This window comes from Hyla sarda, unplaced genomic scaffold, assembly GCF_029499605.1.
Source record: "Hyla sarda isolate aHylSar1 unplaced genomic scaffold, aHylSar1.hap1 scaffold_386, whole genome shotgun sequence".
NCBI lineage: Eukaryota > Metazoa > Chordata > Amphibia > Anura > Hylidae > Hyla > Hyla sarda.
Window position 1 is genome coordinate 19764 of NW_026610405.1, and position 17368 is coordinate 37131.

The window sequence follows — 17368 nt, forward strand, 5'->3', positions numbered from 1 at the left end:
CTATACACCACACTATACACCACACTATACACCACACTATACACCACACTATACACCACACTATACACCACACTATACACCACACTATACACTACACTATACACTACACTATACACTACACTATACACTACACTATACACTACACTATACACCACACTATACACTACACACTATACACCACACTATACACCACACACTATACACCACACACTATACACCACACACTATACATCATACTATACACTATACTATACACTATACACTACACTATACACCATACTATACACCACACTATACACCACACTATACACTACACTATACACCACACTATACACTACACTATACATCATACTATACACTACACTATACACCACACTATACACTATACTATACACTACACACTATACACCACACTATACACCACACACTATACACCACACACTATACACCACACACTATACATCATACTATACACTATACTATACACTATACACTACACTATACACCATACTATACACCACACTATACACCACACTATACACTACACTATACACCACACTATACACTACACTATACATCATACTATACACTACACTATACACCACACTATACACCACACTATACACTATACTATACACTACACACTATACACCACACTATACACCACACACTATACACCACACACTATACACCACACACTATACATCATACTATACACTACACTATACACCACACTATACACCATACTACACACTATACACTACACACTATACACTACACACTATACACTACACACTATACACTACACACTATACACTACACACTATACACTATACACCACACTATACACCACACTATACACCACACTATACACCACACTATACACCACACTATACACCACACTATACACTACACTATACACCACACTATACACCACACTATACACCACACTATACACCACACTATACACCACACTATACACTACACACTATACACTACACACTATACACTACACACTACACACTACACACTACACACTACACACTATACACTACACACTATACACTACACACTACACACTACACACTACACACTATACACTACACACTATACACTACACACTACACACTATACACCACACTATACACTACACTATACACTACACTATACACTACACTATACACCACACTATACACTACACTATACACTACACTATACACTACACTACACATCATACTATACACCATACTATACACTACACTATACACCACACTATACACCATACTATACACCACACTATACTATACACTACACTATACACCACACTATACACCATACTATACACCACACTATACACTACACTATACTATACACCATACTATACACTACACTATACACTACACACCACACTATACACCACTATACACCACACTATACACCACACTATACACCACACTATACACCACACTATACACCACACTATACACCACACTATACACCACACTATACACCACACTATACACCACACTATACACTACACTATACACTACACTATACACCACACTATACACCACACTATACACCACACTATACACCACACTATACACCACACTATACACTACACACTATACACTACACACTACACACTACACACTACACACTATACACTACACACTATACACTACACACTATACACTATACACTACACACTATACACTACAAACTATACACTACACACTATACACTACACACTATACACTACACACTATACACTACACACTATACACTATACACTACACACTATACACTACACACTATACACTACACACTATACACTACACACTATACACTACACACTATACACTACACTATACACTACACTATACACTACACTACACATCATACTATACACCATACTATACACTACACTATACACCACACTATACACCATACTATACACCACACTATACACTACACTATACACCATACTATACACCACACTATACACTACACTATACTATACACCATACTATACACTACACTATACACTACACACCACACTATACACCACTATACACCACACTATACACCACACTATACACTACACTATACACTACACACTACACACTACACACTATACACTACACACTACACACTATACACTACACACTACACACTATACACTACACTATACTATACACTACACTATACACCACACTATACACCACACTATACACCACACTATACACTACACTATACACCACACTATACACCACACTATACACCACACTATACACCACACTATACACCACACTATACACCACACTATACACCACACTATACACTACACTATACTATACACTACACTATACACCACACTATACACTACACTATACACTACACTATACACCACACTATACACCACACTATACACTACACACTATACACCACACACTACACACCACACTATACACCACACACTATACACCATGTATTACACTACTGCTCCATACACAGGGGGATGATATGATGGACACTATATACTATATACTATACACCATGTATTACACTACTGCTCCATACACAGGGGGATGATATGATGGACACTATATACTATATACTATACACCATGTATTACACTACTGCTCCATACACAGGGGGATGATATGATGGACACTATATACTATATACTATACACCATGTATTACACTACTGCCCCATACACAGGGGGATGATATGATGGACACTATATACTATATACCATGTATTACACTACTGCCCCATACACAGGGGGATGATATGATGGACACTATATACTATATACTATACACCATGTATTACACTACTGCCCCATACACAGGGGGATGATATGATGGACACTATATACTATATACTATACACCATGTATTACACTACTGCCCCATACACAGGAGGATGATATGATGGACACTATATACTATATACTATACACCATGTATTACACTACTGCCCCATACACAGGAGGATGATATGATGGACACTATATACTATATACTATACACCATGTATTACACTACTGCCCCATACACAGGGGGATGATATGATGGACACTATACACTATATACTATACACCATGTATTACACTACTGCCCCATACACAGGAGGATGATATGATGGACACTATATACTATATACCATGTATTACACTACTGCTCCATACACAGGAGGATGATATGATGGACACTATATACTATATACTATACACCATGTATTACACTACTGCTCCATACACAGGAGGATGATATGATGGACACTATATACTATATACTATACACCATGTATTACACTACTGCCCCATACACAGGAGGATGATATAATGGACACTATATACTATATACTATACACCATGTATTACACTACTGCCCCATACACAGGAGGATGATATGATGGACACTATATACTATATACTATACACCATGTATTACACTACTGCTCCATACACAGGAGGATGATATGATGGACACTATATACTATATACTATACACCATGTATTACACTACTGCCCCATACACAGGAGGATGATATAATGGACACTATATACTATATACTATACACCATGTATTACACTACTGCCCCATACACAGGAGGATGATATGATGGACACTATATACTATATACTATACACCATGTATTACACTACTGCTCCATACACAGGGGGGTGATATGATGGACACTATATACTATACACCATGTATTACACTACTGCTCCATACACAGGAGGATGATATGATGGACACTATATACTATATACTATACACCATGTATTACACTACTGCCCCATACACAGGAGGATGATATGATGGACACTATATACTATATACTATACACCATGTATTACACTACTGCCCCATACACAGGGGGAGGATATGATGGACACTATATACTATATACTATATACCATGTATTACACTACTGCCCCATACACAGGAGGATGATATGATGGACACTATATACTATATACTATACACCATGTATTACACTACTGCCCCATACACAGGAGGATGATATGATGGACACTATATACTATATACTATACACCATGTATTACACTACTGCTCCATACACAGGAGGATGATATGATGGACACTATATACTATACACCATGTATTACACTACTGCTCCATACACAGGAGGATGATATGATGGACACTATATACTATATACTATACTCCATGTATTACACTACTGCTCCATACACAGGAGGATGATATGATGGACACTATATACTATATACTATACTCCATGTATTACACTACTGCTCCATACACAGGAGGATGATATGATGGACACTATATACTATATACTATACACCATGTATTACACTACTGCCCCATACACAGGAGGATGATATGATGGACACTATATACTATATACTATACACCATGTATTACACTACTGCCCCATACACAGGAGGATGATATGATGGACACTATACACTATATACTATACACCATGTATTACACTACTGCCCCATACACAGGGGGATGATATGATGGACACTATATACTATATACTATACACCATGTATTACACTACTGCCCCATACACAGGGGGGTGATATGATGGACACTATATACTATATACTATACACCATGTATTACACTACTGCCCCATACACAGGAGGATGATATGATGGACACTATATACTATATACTATACACCATGTATTACACTACTGCCCCATACACAGGGGGATGATATGATGGACACTATATACTATATACTATACACCATGTATTACACTACTGCTCCATACACAGGAGGATGATATAATGGACACTATATACTATATACTATACACCATGTATTACACTACTGCCCCATACACAGGAGGATGATATGATGGACACTATATACTATATACTATACACCATGTATTACACTACTGCCCCATACACAGGGGGATGATATGATGGACACTATATACTATATACCATGTATTACACTACTGCCCCATACACAGGGGGATGATATGATGGACACTATATACTATATACTATACACCATGTATTACACTACTGCTCCATACACAGGGGGATGATATGATGGACACTATATACTATATACTATACACCATGTATTACACTACTGCTCCATACACAGGAGGATGATATGATGGACACTATATACTATATACTATACACTATGTATTACACTACTGCTCCATACACAGGGGGATGATATGATGGACACTATATACTATATACTATACACCATGTATTACACTACTGCCCCATACACAGGGGGGTGATATGATGGACACTATATACTATATACTATACACCATGTATTACACTACTGCCCCATACACAGAAGGATGATATGATGGACACTATATACTATATACTATACACCATGTATTACACTACTGCTCCATACACAGGAGGATGATATAATGGACACTATATACTATATACTATACACCATGTATTACACTACTGCTCCATACACAGGAGGATGATATGATGGACGCTATATACTATACACCATGTATTACACTACTGCTCCATTCACAGGAGGATGATATGATGGGCACTATATACTATATACTATACACCATGTATTACACTACTGCCCCATACACAGGGGGATGATATGATGGACACTATATACTATATACTATACACCATGTATTACACTACTGCTCCATACACAGGAGGATGATATGATGGACACTATATACTATATACCATGTATTACACTACTGCTCCATACACAGGAGGATGATATGATGGACACTATATACTATATACTATACACCATGTATTACACTACTGCTCCATACACAGGAGGATGATATGATGGACACTATATACTATATACTATACACCATGTATTACACTACTGCCCCATACACAGGAGGATGATATGATGGACACTATATACTATATACTATACACCATGTATTACACTACTGCCCCATACACAGGGGGATGATATGATGGACACTATATACTATATACTATACACCATGTATTACACTACTGCCCCATACACAGGAGGATGATATGATGGACACTATATACTATATACTATACACTATGTATTACACTACTGCCCCATACACAGGGGGGTGATATGATGGACACTATATACTATATACTATACACCATGTATTACACTACTGCCCCATACACAGGAGGATGATATGATGGACACTATATACTATATACTATACACCATGTATTACACTACTGCTCCATACACAGGAGGATGATATAATGGACACTATATACTATATACTATACACCATGTATTACACTACTGCCCCATACACAGGGGGATGATATGATGGACACTATATACTATATACCATGTATTACACTACTGCCCCATACACAGGGGGATGATATGATGGACACTATATACTATATACCATGTATTACACTACTGCCCCATACACAGGGGGATGATATGATGGACACTATATACTATACACCCTGTATTACACTACTGCCCCATACACAGGAGGATGATATGATGGACACTATACACTATATACTATACACCATGTATTACACTACTGCCCCATACACAGGGGGATGATATGATGGACACTATATACTATATACTATACACCATGTATTACACTACTGCCCCATACACAGGGGGATGATATGATGGACACTATATACTATACACCATGTATTACACTACTGCCCCATACACAGGGGGATGATATGATGGACACTATATACTATATACTATACACCATGTATTACACTACTGCCCCATACACAGGAGGATGATATGATGGACACTATATACTATATACTATACACCATGTATTACACTACTGCCCCATACACAGGGGGATGATATGATGGACACTATATACTATATACTATACACCATGTATTACACTACTGCTCCATACACAGGGGGATGATATGATGGACACTATATACTATATACCATGTATTACACTACTGCCCCATACACAGGAGGATGATATGATGGACACTATATACTATATACTATATACCATGTATTACACTACTGCTCCATACACAGGGGGATGATATGATGGACACTATATACTATATACTATACACCATGTATTACACTACTGCCCCCTACACAGGAGGATGATATGATGGACACTATATACTATATACTATACACCATGTATTACACTACTGCCCCATACACAGGGGGATGATATGATGGACACTATATACTATACACCATGTATTACACTACTGCCCCATACACAGGGGGATGATATGATGGACACTATATACTATACACCATGTATTACACTACTGCCCCATACACAGGAGGATGATATGATGGACACTATATACTATATACTATACACCATGTATTACACTACTGCTCCATACACAGGGGGATGATATGATGGACACTATATACTATACACCATGTATTACACTACTGCCCCATACACAGGGGGATGATATGATGGACACTATATACTATATACTATACACCATGTATTACACTACTGCCCCATACACAGGAGGATGATATGATGGACACTATATACTATATACTATACACCATGTATTACACTACTGCTCCATACACAGGGGGATGATATGATGGACACTATATACTATATACTATACACCATGTATTACACTACTGCTCCATACACAGGGGGATGATATGATGGACACTATATACTATATACTATATACCATGTATTACACTACTGCCCCATACACAGGGGGATGATATGATGGACACTATATACTATATACCATGTATTACACTACTGCCCCATACACAGGGGGATGATATGATGGACACTATATACTATACACCCTGTATTACACTACTGCCCCATATACAGGAGGATGATATGATGGACACTATATACTATATACTATACACCATGTATTACACTACTGCCCCATACACAGGAGGATGATATGATGGACACTATATACTATACACCATGTATTACACTACTGCTCCATACACAGGAGGATGATATGATGGACACTATACACTATATACTATACACCCTGTATTACACTACTGCCCCATACACAGGAGGATGATATGACGGACACTATATACTATATACTATACACCATGTATTACACTACTGCTCCATACACAGGGGGATGATATGATGGACACTATATACTATATACTATACACCATGTATTACACTACTGCTCCATACACAGGGGGATGATATGATGGACACTATATACTATATACTATACACCATGTATTACACTACTGCCCCATACACAGGAGGATGATATGATGGACACTATATACTATATACCATGTATTACACTACTGCTCCATACACAGGGGGATGATATGATGGACACTATATACTATACACCATGTATTACACTACTGCCCCATACACAGGAGGATGATATGATGGACACTATATACTATATACCATGTATTACACTACTGCCCCATACACAGGAGGATGATATGATGGACACTATACACTATATACTATACACCATGTATTACACTACTGCCCCATACACAGGGGGATGATATGATGGACACTATATACTATATACTATACACTATGTATTACACTACTGCCCCATACACAGGAGGATGATATGATGGACACTATATACTATATACTATACACCATGTATTACACTACTGCCCCATACACAGGGGGATGATATGATGGACACTATATACTATATACTATACACCATGTATTACACTACTGCCCCATACACAGGAGGATGATATGATGGACACTATATACTATATACTATACACCATGTATTACACTACTGCTCCATACACAGGAGGATGATATGATGGACACTATATACTATATACCATGTATTACACTACTGCCCCCTACACAGGAGGATGATATGATGGACACTATATACTATATACCATGTATTACACTACTGCTCCATACACAGGAGGATGATATGATGGACACTATATACTATATACTATACACCATGTATTACACTACTGCCCCATATACAGGAGGATGATATGATGGACACTATATACTATATACTATACACCATGTATTACACTACTGCTCCATACACAGGGGGATGATATAATGGACACTATATACTATATACTATACACCATGTATTACACTACTGCCCCATACACAGGAGGATGATATGATGGACACTATATACTATATACTATACACCATGTATTACACTACTGCTCCATACACAGGAGGATGATATGATGGACACTATATACTATATACCATGTATTACACTACTGCCCCATACACAGGAGGATGATATGATGGACACTATATACTATATACTATACACCATGTATTACACTACTGCCCCATACACAGGAGGATGATATGATGGACACTATATACTATATACTATACACCATGTATTACACTACTGCCCCATACACAGGGGGATGATATGATGGACACTATATACTATATACTATACACCATGTATTACACTACTGCCCCATACACAGGGGGATGATATGATGGACACTATATACTATATACTATACACCATGTATTACACTACTGCCCCATACACAGGGGGATGATATGATGGACACTATATACTATATACCATGTATTACACTACTGCCCCATACACAGGGGGATGATATGATGGACACTATATACTATATACCATGTATTACACTACTGCCCCATACACAGGGGGATGATATGATGGACACTATATACTATACACCCTGTATTACACTACTGCCCCATACACAGGGGGATGATATGATGGACACTATATACTATATACTATATACCATGTATTACACTACTGCTCCATACACAGGGGGATGATATGATGGACACTATATACTATATACTATACACCATGTATTACACTACTGCCCCATACACAGGAGGATGATATGATGGACACTATATACTATATACTATACACCATGTATTACACTACTGCCCCATACACAGGGGGATGATATGATGGACACTATATACTATATACTATACACCATGTATTACACTACTGCTCCATACACAGGGGGATGATATGATGGACACTATATACTATATACCATGTATTACACTACTGCCCCATACACAGGAGGATGATATGATGGACACTATATACTATATACTATATACCATGTATTACACTACTGCCCCATACACAGGAGGATGATATGATGGACACTATATACTATATACTATACACCCTGTATTACACTACTGCTCCATACACAGGGGGATGATATGATGGACACTATATACTATATACTATACACCATGTATTACACTACTGCCCCATACACAGGAGGATGATATGATGGACACTATATACTATATACTATACACCATGTATTACACTACTGCTCCATACACAGGGGGGTGATATGATGGACACTATATACTATATACTATACACCATGTATTACACTACTGCCCCATACACAGGAGGATGATATGATGGACACTATATACTATATACTATACACCATGTATTACACTACTGCCCCATACACAGGAGGATGATATGATGGACACTATATACTATATACTATACACCATGTATTACACTACTGCCCCATATACAGGAGGATGATATGATGGACACTATATACTATATACTATACACCATGTATTACACTACTGCTCCATACACAGGAGGATGATATGATGGACACTATATACTATATACTATACACCATGTATTACACTACTGCCCCATACACAGGGGATGATATGATGGACACTATATACTATATACTATACACCATGTATTACACTACTGCTCCATACACAGGAGGATGATATGATGGACACTATATACTATACACCATGTATTACACTACTGCTCCATACACAGGAGGATGATATGATGGACACTATATACTATATACTATACACCATGTATTACACTACTGCCCCATACACAGGAGGATGATATGATGGACACTATATACTATATACTATACACCATGTATTACACTACTGCCCCATACACAGGGGGAGGATATGATGGACACTATATACTATATACTATACACCATGTATTACACTACTGCCCCATACACAGGAGGATGATATGATGGACACTATATACTATATACTATACACCATGTATTACACTACTGCTCCATACACAGGAGGATGATATGATGGACACTATATACTATATACTATACACCATGTATTACACTACTGCCCCATACACAGGGGATGATATGATGGACACTATATACTATATACTATACACCATGTATTACACTACTGCTCCATACACAGGAGGATGATATGATGGACACTATATACTATATACTATACACCATGTATTACACTACTGCCCCATACACAGGGGATGATATGATGGACACTATATACTATATACTATACACCATGTATTACACTACTGCCCCATACACAGGAGGATGATATGATGGACACTATATACTATATACTATACACCATGTATTACACTACTGCTCCATACACAGGAGGATGATATGATGGACACTATATACTATACACCATGTATTACACTACTGCTCCATACACAGGAGGATGATATGATGGACACTATATACTATATACTATACACCATGTATTACACTACTGCCCCATACACAGGAGGATGATATGATGGACACTATATACTATATACTATACACCATGTATTACACTACTGCCCCATATACAGGAGGATGATATGATGGACACTATATACTATATACTATACACCATGTATTACACTACTGCCCCATACACAGGAGGATGATATGATGGACACTATATACTATATACTATACACCATGTATTACACTACTGCTCCATACACAGGAGGATGATATGATGGACACTATATACTATATACTATATACCATGTATTACACTACTGCCCCATACACAGGAGGATGATATGATGGACACTATATACTATATACTATACACCATGTATTACACTACTGCTCCATACACAGGGGGATGATATGATGGACACTATATACTATATACCATGTATTACACTACTGCCCCATACACAGGGGGATGATATGATGGACACTATATACTATATACTATACACCATGTATTACACTACTGCCCCATACACAGGAGGATGATATGATGGACACTATATACTATATACTATACACCATGTATTACACTACTGCCCCATACACAGGAGGATGATATGATGGACACTATATACTATATACTATACACCATGTATTACACTACTGCCCCATACACAGGGGGAGGATATGATGGACACTATATACTATATACTATACACCATGTATTACACTACTGCCCCATACACAGGGGGATGATATGATGGACACTATATACTATATACTATACACCATGTATTACACTACTGCCCCATACACAGGAGGATGATATGATGGACACTATATACTATATACTATACACCATGTATTACACTACTGCCCCATACACAGGAGGATGATATGATGGACACTATATACTATATACTATACACCATGTATTACACTACTGCCCCATACACAGGAGGATGATATGATGGACACTATATACTATATACTATACACTATGTATTACACTACTGCCCCATACACAGGGGGGTGATATGATGGACACTATATACTATATACTATACACCATGTATTACACTACTGCCCCATACACAGGAGGATGATATGATGGACACTATATACTATATACTATACACCATGTATTACACTACTGCCCCATACACAGGAGGATGATATGATGGACACTATATACTATATACTATACACCATGTATTACACTACTGCCCCATACACAGGGGGGTGATATGATGGACACTATATACTATATACTATACACCATGTATTACACTACTGCCCCATACACAGGGGGGTGATATGATGGACACTATATACTATATACTATACACCATGTATTACACTACTGCCCCATACACAGGGGGATGATATGATGGACACTATATACTATATACTATACACCATGTATTACACTACTGCCCCATACACAGGAGGATGATATGATGGACACTATATACTATATACTATACACCATGTATTACACTACTGCCCCATACACAGGAGGATGATATGATGGACACTATATACTATATACTATACACCATGTATTACACTACTGCCCCATACACAGGAGGATGATATGATGGACACTATATACTATATACTATACACCATGTATTACACTACTGCCCCATACACAGGGGGGTGATATGATGGACACTATATACTATATACTATACACCATGTATTACACTACTGCCCCATACACAGGGGGGTGATATGATGGACACTATATACTATATACTATACACCATGTATTACACTACTGCCCCATACACAGGGGGGATGATATGATGGACACTATATACTATATACTATACACCATGTATTACACTACTGCCCCATACACAGGAGGATGATATGATGGACACTATATACTATATACTATACACCATGTATTACACTACTGCCCCATACACAGGGGGATGATATGATGGACACTATATACTATATACTATACACCATGTATTACACTACTGCCCCATACACAGGGGGATGATATGATGGACACTATATACTATACACCCTGTATTACACTACTGCCCCATACACAGGGGGATGATATGATGGACACTATATACTATATACCATGTATTACACTACTGCTCCATACACAGGGGGATGATATGATGGACACTATATACTATATACTAGGGGTGTGAATCGCCAAGAATTTGGCGATTCGATTCGAATCGCGATACCAGTGTGGCGATTCGATATATCGCGATATATCGCGATACCGTCTAGGTGACGATACATCGCGATATATCGCCCACCTGGGAGCATTCATAGATCCCAATAGACGCCGCTGTCAGCTTTGACAGCGGCGATCTAGTACTCCGGTGCTGCAAAATAAAATAAAACACACTTTATCTTACCTGTCAACGAGCCCCCGGAGCTCCGGTACAGTCCGGTACAGGTGTTCGGTCCCCGGGCTGTATTCTTCCTACTTCCTGTTAGTCCGGCACGTCACATGGAGCTTCAGCCTATCACCAGCGGAGGCGGGACATCGCTGCGGCTGGTGATAGGCTGAAGCTCCGTGTGACGTGCCGGACTAACAGGAAGTAAGAAGAATACAGCCCGGGGACCGAACACCTGTACCGGAGCTCCGCGGGCTCGTTGGCAGGTAAGATAAAGTGTGTTTTATTAAAAATTCCACATCCCTAAAAGAATCGATTCAAAAATATTTTGAATCGATTCTGTATCGGCAAATGAAAAATCGCGATTATCGCGAGAATCGATTTTTTCTTACATCCCTACTATATACTATACACCATGTATTACACTACTGCCCCATACACAGGAGGATGATATGATGGACACTATATACTATATACTATACACCATGTATTACACTACTGCTCCATACACAGGAGGATGATATGATGGACACTATATACTATATACTATACACCATGTATTACACTACTGCTCCATACACAGGGGGATGATATGATGGACACTATATACTATATACTATACACCATGTATTACACTACTGCCCCATACACAGGAGGATGATATGATGGACACTATATACTATACACCATGTATTACACTACTGCCCCATACACAGGGGGATGATATGATGGACACTATATACTATATACTATACACCATGTATTACACTACTGCCCCATACACAGGAGGATGATATGATGGACACTATATACTATACACCATGTATTACACTACTGCTCCATACACAGGAGGATGATATGATGGACACTATATACTATATACTATACACCATGTATTACACTACTGCTCCATACACAGGGGGATGATATGATGGACACTATATACTATATACTATACACCATGTATTACACTACTGCTCCATACACAGGGGGATGATATGATGGACACTATATACTATATACTATACACCATGTATTACACTACTGCTCCATACACAGGGGGATGATATGATGGACACTATATACTATATACTATACACCATGTATTACACTACTGCCCCATACACAGGAGGATGATATGATGGACACTATATACTATATACTATACACCATGTATTACACTACTGCTCCATACACAGGAGGATGATATGATGGACACTATACACTATATACTATACACCCTGTATTACACTACTGCCCCATACACAGGAGGATGATATGATGGACACTATATACTATATACTATACACCATGTATTACACTACTGCCCCATACACAGGAGGATGATATGATGGACACTATATACTATATACTATACACCCTGTATTACACTACTGCCCCATACACAGGAGGATGATATGATGGACACTATATACTATATACTATACACCATGTATTACACTACTGCCCCATACACAGGAGGATGATATGATGGACACTATATACTATACACCATGTATTACACTACTGCTCCATACACAGGGGGATGATATGATGGACACTATATACTATACACCATGTATTACACTACTGCCCCATACACAGGAGGATGATATGATGGACACTATATACTATATACCATGTATTACACTACTGCCCCATACACAGGAGGATGATATGATGGACACTATATACTATATACTATACACCATGTATTACACTACTGCCCCATACACAGGAGGATGATATGATGGACACTATATACTATATACTATACACCATGTATTACACTACTGCTCCATACACAGGAGGATGATATGATGGACACTATATACTATATACTATACACCATGTATTACACTACTGCCCCATACACAGGAGGATGATATGATGGACACTATATACTATATACTATACCACCATGTATTACACTACTGCCCCATACACAGGAGGATGATATGATGGACACTATATACTATATACTATATACTATACACCATGTATTACACTACTGCTCCATACACAGGAGGATGATATGATGGACACTATATACTATATACCATGTATTACACTACTGCTCCATACACAGGAGGATGATATGATGGACACTATATACTATATACTATACACCATGTATTACACTACTGCTCCATACACAGGGGGATGATATGATGGACACTATATACTATATACTATACACCATGTATTACACTACTGCCCCATACACAGGAGGATGATATGATGGACACTATATACTATATACTATACACCATGTATTACACTACTGCTCCATACACAGGAGGATGATATGATGGACACTATATACTATATACTATACACCATGTATTACACTACTGCCCCATACACAGGAGGATGATATGATGGACACTATATACTATATACTATACACCATGTATTACACTACTGCTCCATACACAGGGGGATGATATGATGGACACTATATACTATATACTATATACCATGTATTACACTACTGCCCCATACACAGGGGGATGATATGATGGACACTATATACTATATACTATACACCATGTATTACACTACTGCTCCATACACAGGAGGATGATATGATGGACACTATATACTATATACCATGTATTACACTACTGCCCCATATACAGGGGGGTGATATGATGGACACTATATACTATATACTATACACCATGTATTACACTACTGCCCCATATACAGGAGGATGATATGATGGACACTATATACTATACACCATGTATTACACTACTGCCCCATATACAGGGGGGTGATATGATGGACACTATATACTATACACTATACACCATGTATTACACTACTGCCCCATATACAGGGGGGTGATATGATGGACACTATATACTATATACTATACACCATGTATTACACTACTGCCCCATATACAGGGGGATGATATGATGGACACTATATACTATATACCATGTATTACACTACTGCCCCATACACAGGAGGATGATATGATGGACACTATATACTATATACTATACACCATGTATTACACTACTGCTCCATACACAGGAGGATGATATGATGGACACTATATACTATACACTATACACCATGTATTACACTACTGCCCCATACACAGGAGGATGATATGATGGACACTATATACTATATACTATACACCATGTATTACACTACTGCCCCATACACAGGGGGAGGATATGATGGACACTATATACTATATACTATATACCATGTATTACACTACTGCCCCATATACAGGGGGGTGATATGATGGACACTATATACTATACACCATGTATTACACTACTGCCCCATATACAGGGGGGTGATATGATGATGGACACTATATACTATATACTATACACCATGTATTACACTACTGCCCAATACACAGGAGGATGATATGATGGACACTATATACTATACACCAT

At 38.0% G+C, this 17368-nt stretch overlaps 1 protein-coding gene across 1 annotated transcript in view; it reads right to left on the bottom strand.

Moving 5' to 3' along the window:
* PLEKHA5 (pleckstrin homology domain containing A5) overlaps positions 1-17368 on the bottom strand; it is a gene marked incomplete at its 3' end in the record, with an annotated part of 118862 nt that overhangs the window by 19261 nt on the left and 82233 nt on the right.